The sequence below is a fragment of the Papio anubis genome, chromosome 12, assembly GCF_008728515.1.
Source record: "Papio anubis isolate 15944 chromosome 12, Panubis1.0, whole genome shotgun sequence".
Lineage (NCBI taxonomy): Eukaryota > Metazoa > Chordata > Mammalia > Primates > Cercopithecidae > Papio > Papio anubis.
Window position 1 is genome coordinate 63,162,517 of NC_044987.1, and position 8,892 is coordinate 63,171,408.

Consider the following 8,892-nt stretch of genomic DNA (forward strand, 5'->3'; position numbering starts at 1 on the left):
TTCGCTTGGTGCAGAGTTGAGTTCAATTCCTGGATATCCTTGTTGACTTTCTGTCCCTTTGATCTGTCTAATATTAACAGTGGGGTCTTAATATCTCCCATTATTATTGTATGGGAGTCTAAGTCTCTTTGTAAGTCTCTAAGGACTTGCTTTATGAATCTGGGTGCTCCTGTATTGGGTGCATATATATTTAGGATAGTTAGCTCTTCCTGATGAATTGATCCCTTTACCATAATGTAATGGCCTTCTTTGTCTCTTTTGATCTTTGATGGTTTAAAGTCTGTTTTATCAGAGACTAGGATTGCAACCCCTGCTTTTTTTTTGTTTCCATTTGCTTGGTAAATCTTCCTCCATCCCTTTATTTTGAGCCTATGTGTGTCTCTGCATGTGAGGTGGGTCTCCTGAATACAGCAAACTGATGGGTCTTGACTCTATCCAATTTGCCGGTCTGTGTCTTTTAATTGGTGTTCAGCGATTTTCTTAGAGTTTACTTCTGTTTTTTTATTGTGTCATGGCCTGAGAGTGTGTTTGATATGATTTCTGTTCTTTTGCATTTGCAGAAGATTATTTTATGTCCAATTATGTGGTCCATTTTAGAGTATGTGCCATAGAGTGGTGAGAAAAATGTATCTTTTTATTTTTTTAGGTTTCCATATTTTATTCAAGTTTTTTTTTAAAGTAATATTAATTACAGCATTTCAAGGGGAGGATCTAATTCCACACAAAATGGAAGACTCTAAAATGTACCCATTAAACTGCTAAAAGACAAATTGAGTGGTGAGAATACAACAGAAGTCCAATTTAGATTCTGAGTGTTGTGACCATGTGATTACAATCACACAGACACTTCCAAGCTTATAGCTGAAACTCCTGGAAGCTATTTCACACTCTGGTGCCAGGGCAAAAAATACAACACAAGAAGGAATAAGTCCTGAATTATTGGCTTCATCGCATCCACCCTCTCCACCCCAAAATGGCACAAAAGAAACAGTGACCACACCCTGCAGACCTTTTGGTGTAAAATTGGTGACGATGACCTGTTCTTGGAATGGGAACAGGTCACGAAGATCTGTCTCAAAAAGTCCCATTCAGGTGAGCTTGTACACACCATCAAGCAGCGAGCCTCTCATCAATTAGGGTTAGGAAACCAAGGTTCGATTTTCAGGAAATCACTATTTCATTCATTTACTCTATATGAATTTACGAAGTGCCTACATATTATCAGCTTCCACTAGAAGTAATTTCTAGATAAAAATGAAACCTGGCATCTCAAAGAGGCCACCAAGTTGCCCCCAGGTCTCCCACTGAAAGGATCTGTTTTGGACATGAGTTTCTTCTGCACCTCTGACAGGGTAACATCTTAAAGCTGAATCACCTTTAACCTGGAGGTCTAACATATTTAGCAATACTTGCAACCCAGACATACAACACTAAAAGATACACTAAATTCTGAAGGTGCTGCAAAATAGTTTAAAATTAAACAATCGTACAGTATTCATTTATGCTTGAAATTCCAGTCTTAGACCAAGCTTGTGGTCACCAGCATTGACGTTCTTGCCATCCAGAAGAGCTGACAGTGTCAGTTTGATAACTTGCTTTAGGGTCTGAGTGTATCCTAAATCTGTCAGGCTGGAGTTGTTCACTTTAGCCGATAAGCAGGTGTCAGGGTCAATCTGATACTTGGCTGCTTTCCGAAGCGCGTGTTACTGTTTCCTGCAGTCCAGGTGAGATTGACAGCGGTCTCCAACTTCTTGCTCACCTTTTGGTAAATGGAGCTGCCCAACTCTGTCCCGTCATTCACATTAGTGTGAAGCTGGAATTCATCAGTCTTGTAGCCAACTGCAAAGTTGCTCTGGGTCACTCGGGACTTTGCAGTCTCAAAATTCATTTGGTATCCGGCCAGCCAGCTCTGGTAACCCAGCACCAGAGCACCCTGGATGGAAGGCCCAGCAATGTCGAAATTCATGTCCCAGCCCAGGTTAATGTGCTCTCGCTTGTACCCTGTCTTGATTTTAACATTTTTTTCCCCAGTGATAGGTGAGAAGGATGAATCGAAGGTCAGCTTCCATCCACATGGAAGCTGATCTTCCACAGTAATCTTGGTGCTTAGTATATTGTCGGTGCTTCATTTCTCTGTAAATGTCAGGGTGTACTCAGTCCATCTGTACTTGGTTTCCAGACTGCCCATCACTTCAGTGGTCTCAGTGTTGGCTGAGCCTGAGTTTGTAAATTCCAGTCCATTCTCGGATTTGGTTTTCAAATCAAGCTTTATTAAGCCAAATCCATAGCCCTTGGTGAAGACATCCCTGGCAGATTTGCCAAGATCGGCATACATGTGTGGCACAGCCATTGTCTTCTCTGAGGTGGTGGCAGCTGGCTCGGCGGTGGCTCCGGAGGGGGCTGCCTATCTTCTCTTAAGGCCTACCAGATCCAGCTGGACACAGTGGCTTATGTCTGTTATCCCAGTGCTTTGGGAGGCTGAGATGGGTGGATCACTTGATGCCAGGAGGTCAAGACCAGCCTGGCTAACAAGGCGAAACCCCATCTCTACTAAAAATACAGAAATTAGCTGGGTGTGGTGGCACACACCTGTAATCCCAGCTAATTGGGAGGCTGAGGCACGAGAATCGCTTGAGCCTGGGAGGTGGAGTTTGCAGTGAGTTGAGATCATGCCACTGCACTCCAGTCTGGGCAACGGAGGCAGACTGTGTCTCAAAAATAAATAATAAAAAGATCTATTAGATCTATTTGGTCCAATATTGAGTTTAGGTCCTGAATATCTTTGCTATTTTTCTGCCTTGATGATCTGTCTAATACTGTCAGTGGAGTGTTGAAGTCTCCCACAATTTTTGTGTGTGATTCTAAGTCTCTTTGTAGGTTTCTAAGAACTTGCATTATGAACTGGGTGCTCCTGTGTTGAGTGCGTATATATTTAGGATAGTTAGGTCTTCATGTTGAATTGAACCCTTTACCATTATGTAATGCCCTTCTCTATTCTCAGGAGATGAGCATGGTGCAGAAGTTCAGGGACCCAGGAAATAATGAAGTATAACAGATAAACAACTTTTAGCATGTCTATATTTATTCAGTGCCTGACTGAGAATCTAGCACATAGTAAGTACATATAATCATTCTTTCCGTGCCTCTTAGGTTCCATTCTCCCCATCTCTAAATTCAGTTTCCAAAGTAGGAAGATTTACTCCTATTTTTGTTCCTGCAGTACTCTCTAGGTAATGGCTGAAACTGTTTCAAAAATAAAATTATGTGACAAGAGCCCAGTACAGGCTCCTTAGGATGTGCCTGCTGTGGACAGCAGCTACACCAGCCCTATGAAAATATATAATACCCTGAAGAAATTCACCTCTCTGAAGGAGGTGGAATCAATCAAAATAGATATGAAAATGCCATTGGAGGTTGATGGCCAAGTGTGTGCACCACTGTGCTGACAAAGTAACAGCCAGAAAAGAAGATCAAATGAAGCAATGTAAACCTTAAGTAGAAAAGAGAAGCCTGAAGAGGACCTGCTAAGCTAAGGATGGCCATTTGATACTTAGAGAGCAAGGAGGATTTTTCTTCTGGAAGGCAAAGAAGAGAGGTTAAAGAACTCAGTGACTGGGATCTGGCCTACGGGTGAAATTGTGGGTACCTGAGTAGTTGCTTGTCTACTCAACCTAATCTAGACAACTTCTCAAATGCCTCGTGAATGTTCTCCTGTCTCATTCCAGGTATCTTCAGCATCTCAGAAAATTAATTTCCACTGCCCTTTTTTGTGTTCCCGAGATAATTACCCTTATTCAGGGTATTTTAAAAAATCATCTCTCCAATGTGTCAGCAATGTGCCTGTGAGAACGTTCACCTCAAAAATCACTTCTTCTCTCTGATTTCACAAAAGTCTAATTATCAGAGGACCTATCTCAGGAATAGGAGTATGTTAGATTACCTGGCAATGTTTCCCCTAACTGATTTAAGACTTTCTGGGGTCTGAGATTTATATTATTTCTTTGTGATTTTCCAGATCTCAGTACATCACAGCACAGTGCGATTCCTCAAAATATTTAACAGAACAACCAAATGACAAAATATTGGATGAGTGTGAAGTATCAGGGCAGGGTAGCCACAGAGAAGTCCCTTTGATACCTTGGATATTGACAGTAGTCAGGATCAGAGCCAATGTAGAACCTTCTTTGGAGGGGCTCCGGGCCCAGGGCTCCTTGGCACATTGAGAGGTAAAAAGGGTCCCCATGCCCAGAGTCTCCTCATTCTGCCATCCCAGACAGCATTTTCCATTCTACTGGCATAGCCCATATTTATGACTGTGGTTTGGTGGTGTGCTGGTAACCCAGCGAAAATACACACACAAGGATCAGCCAATCAATTAAAACCCAGCATTGTAGTGTTTGCCAATTTTGGCAGTGTATGTACTCCCACCAAGGTCATTTTCAAGATATCAACGTGACATCACTGAATGTGAAGTTTGCAAGGAATATGCACAGATGAGCCAGTACAAGTGGCTCTAACCCACAATGCTTTAGTCTCTCCAACTCTGTCTACCCAGCTCCAGACAATAGTACTAATATTTTCAGCCACCTACTTTAGGTCGCGTAACATCTAGTCTAGATAGGGCCTTTCCTATCTAGACTGAAATTTTACTCACAGCAAAAAAAAAAAAAAAAAAAAAAATCACTTACCTGTTTTAAAAGGAGTTCTCTTGGACTGGAATGGGATGACTGACAACAAGGCTGTCAGAATGATGGGTGACAGGGAAGTGAGATTTTATGTGTTGGCCCGAAAGCCTGAGGGGCAGCTATTATCCCAGGGAGCCCAAATATAGAACTCAATTCCATACAGGTTGGCCAAGTCATTACTGCTCTCCAAGCCTGCCTAGTCCACCTTTTCCTCTAAACCTCCATCCCTTCTTAAGGATGCTCATGTACTTATTCCTAACAGAAGAGTATCAGCATCGCCACACCAATTATTCCTGTTTCCATTTTATGGGTACTGGGGAACATTAATCCCATTTTCTTTTTAACATTTTACATATTTAATTTTTTTTGATAGAGACAGGGTCTCCCTATGTTGCCCACGCTGGTCTTGATTTCCTGGACTCAAGTGATCCTCTCATCTTGGCTTTCGAAAATGCTGGGATTACAGGCATGAGCCACCATGCCCAGCCTGAAAATAATATTAATTATTTAAAAAACACATTTTATCAAAAGTGTTCCTTTGGAACTTGAATTAAATTTATAACATTTTCAAAAAATATTCAAACTTTGGTATTTGTAATAATAATATTTTAAATATTTACATGAGAATACCTAAATATCGCTTAAAAATTGATTTTACCTACTTCTGTAAGTCAAGATCAACTGGCTGGTGCTTGTTGTGCATATTGCACAACTTCAGGGGACACCATTTTCTCATAATAATTTTAGATTTGTGTAGTTATTTTGACAAACTTGTAGAAGACATCAGAAAAGCGTCTTGAGGAAGGATGCTATTTTCTATCCCATACTAGGTTTCAACCTGGACTAGCTGACAGGCCTGAGATAGAGGGATGGGATGAGCAAGCCAAGCCCCAAGGGATGGTTCAAGGTTGAACCCCACAGCTTTAGGAGCCCAGCCTGGAAGCACACACTTCCAAGTTTACAACTATCACCACTTTGCAGGTGTTGCCCAAATCTCTGCCCCTAAAACTGACCTCTTGCCAGTCTGCTCTATAAGTCCACCCAGAGATTCTGTACTAAAGCTCAAGGCACCTACTCTACTCCTCTTCCAACAAAACAAGCTCCACCTGCTCACTTTCCATTTCTGCTGAAGGCCTCATAATTCCTTCATTGCTCAACTCTGAAATCCTGAAATCAGTTTTTGAGTCCTTCATCCTTCTTTCACTTTGGTATTCATTCAGAGACCGTGCCCTCTTCCTCTGACAGCCTCTTGCATCTCTCCCCTCGTTCCCAGACCTCCTGCCACCACCCAATTCAAATACTCATCTCCTCTCCTCTGAACCACATAATACCTTCCTAGCTGGTCTTCAGAGCACCAATCTTCCTGCTTCAATACATTGTGGATAGAGCTGGCTAATTGTCCTAAAACACTGCTCTAAACACATCACCTTCTGCCCCTAAACTTCACTAACAACTTCCTGCTTAGTGAATCAAAACCAAACCGCCCCAAATGGCACAACACCACGATTCCTCCTACTCATGTAGGCAACACTCAGCAATACCAAAATCCCTTATTTTTCACAGTTAACCGGACAGTGACCTAGGGAAACAATATCTCTAAGTCTCAGTTTCCTCACTTGTTAAATGGGGATATTAACAGTACCTACTTTTAGAGCCATTGTGAAGATTAAATACAGTAATATATGGAAAGTAAAAAAAAAAAAAAAAAGAAAAACGTCCCGTATCCTCTTTTTCTTTGGCCACCAAATAATCTACATTTAATTTTCAGTTATCTTATTCACTAAAGCTCTTCCTGCTGATAAACTTATCCCTTTCTTTATGTATCCTTTTCGTATCTTTTTGTTCTTTTCATTTAATTAGTCCGAGTAAGTGTATATATACATATTTGTAAAGGAGAAACAGTTTTACGTTTAAGAAATATCTTTTTTTTGGTCACAGGGTATTTCTCAGTTCCAGGGACATGTTTAGTGGTAATAATAGTTACTAGGTGCTAATGATTTGGCTTGTGGGGCCTCTGGCCATCTCTGGTCTTGTTGAACTGTGAGAGAGGCTAGAAAACTGCTTTCTGTAAAGACTTTTTAGAGCCCTTCTGTTGGATTTTTAATTTGATTCACCAAGTGAGTTTAGTTGAGGGCTAAATAGAAGGATGGTCTTTCTTGGAAATGAATAGTTTTTCTAAACATTCTGCTAGTACTGTATGCCCCATTGACATGACTGTTAAAGTGCCCCACATCTGCTTAGCATCCTCCAAGATCCTTTGGGTGTGTTCCATAAAATCCTTTGACTCTTGTAAATAATTAATTAGCACTCCCAAGAGTGCCCTGTGGGACCCTCAGGTTTTTGCTATTCCAAAACTGCATTGTTTTCAACTGACCAACTTGCCCGCTGGGCCATGTCTCTTTCTCTGATCCCATCCAGATGTTAAGCTCCACTAAAATTTAGATTTTTTTTTTTTTTGGAGACAGGGTCTCGCTCTGTCATCCAGGCTAGAGTGCAGTGGTGCGATCTCGGCTTTTGGCTCACTGCAACCTCCACCACTGTCCCCCCTACCCCTCCTGCTTTCAAGTGATCCTCCCACCTCAGCCTCCAGAGTAGCTGGGACCGCAGGCGTGTACCACCATGCCCAGCCAAGTTTTTTTGTATTTTTTTAGTAGAGATGGGGCTCACCATGTTGCCCAGGCTGGTCTTGAACTCCTGAGTGCAAGCAGTCCGCCCGCTTTGGCCTCCCAAAGTGCTGGGATAACACACAAGAGTCACTGCACCCAGCCATACAATTTAGATATTTTATGCTTTGTTTTAGTGTTATAATAAATAAAATTGTTTGTAATTGTATTTTAAATTATTTGCTGGTTTTATATAAAGTATAATTTATTTTTGTATTTAAAACTTGTGTCCCTGACCTTGCTAAATCCATTTATTAATCCCAAGTGTTGTGTAGATTCTTAGGATTTTTTTTTGTTTTATATACACAGCCATGTCATCTGTTAATAAATACAGGTTTACATCTTCCTTTCTGACCTGAATACCTTTTATTTAGGTGTTATTATTTGTTTTTTGCTTTTTTTGCAATTTACTTGTGCATACACTGACTGAAGGACATCTTGATTGCTTCCAGTTTGGGCAATTATGAATAAAGCTGCTATAAATATCTGTGTGCAGGTTTTTGTGTGGACATACATTTTTAACTCATTTGGGTAATTACCCAGGAGCGTGATTGCTGGATTGTGTGGTAAGAGTATGCTTAGTCTTGTAAGAAACTGCCAAGCTGCCTTCTTAAGTGGCTGTACCATTTTGCATTCCTATCAGCAGTGAATGAGAGCTCCTGTTGTTCCACATCCTCCCCAGCATTTACTGTTGTCAGTGTTTTGGATTTTCACCATTCTAATAGATATGTAGTGGTATCTCATGTTGTGTAAATTTGTAATTCTCCAATGACATATGATGTTGAGCACCTTTTCATATGCTTTTTTGCCGTCTGTATATCTTCTTTGATGAGATGTCTGTCCAGATCTATTGTCTTTTCTATTTTTTTGGGACAGTCTCTGTCGCCCCGGCTGGAGTGCAGTGCCCACAGAGAGAACTGCCACAGGGGCAGAGTCACCCAGAGAGGGTAATGCCTACTGGAGTCATAGTAGTGGAGCCACCTCACAGTTCCACTCGGGTAATGCCCAAAAGAACTGTAGGGCTGGGCTGCCCCCAACGCTCCAGACCTGTGGAATCACCAAGGTGCAATTCTAGCTCGAGAGAGCCACAGGCACTGAACTCCAACCTGCGAGAGCCACAGCATGGGCCGCATCCGGCAAAGACATGGAGGTCGGGTACCCTGAAGCCTTGGGACCCAACCGCCACCCCAGTGTGTCATGGAGTCAAAAATTATTCTCAAGCTTAAAGTTTTAATATTATTTACCTTGTTTGGATTTGGGTTTAGTTGGGACCCATTACCCCTCTTTTTTTCTTGACTATTTCTCCCTTTTGGAATGAGTGTCTATTCTATGCTTGTCTCACTATTGTATTTTGGAAACACATAACATATTGGATTTCACAAGCTCACAGCTGGAGAGAAATTTGCCTCAGGAAAAATTGTACCTTGGGTCTCACTAATGTCTGATTTAGATGGGACTCTAGACCTGAGAATTTTGGATTGGTACTGGAACTAGTTATAACTTTTTGGGGCTATTAAGATGGAATGAATGTATTTTGTGTGTGA

General features: G+C 41.4%; 1 pseudogene; it reads right to left on the minus strand.

Annotated features, from left to right (window-relative positions):
- Positions 1 to 418: 418 nt before the first annotated feature.
- On the minus strand, positions 419 to 2,502 carry LOC101019470 (annotated as a pseudogene).
- Between the last annotated feature and the right edge of the window lie 6,390 nt (positions 2,503 to 8,892).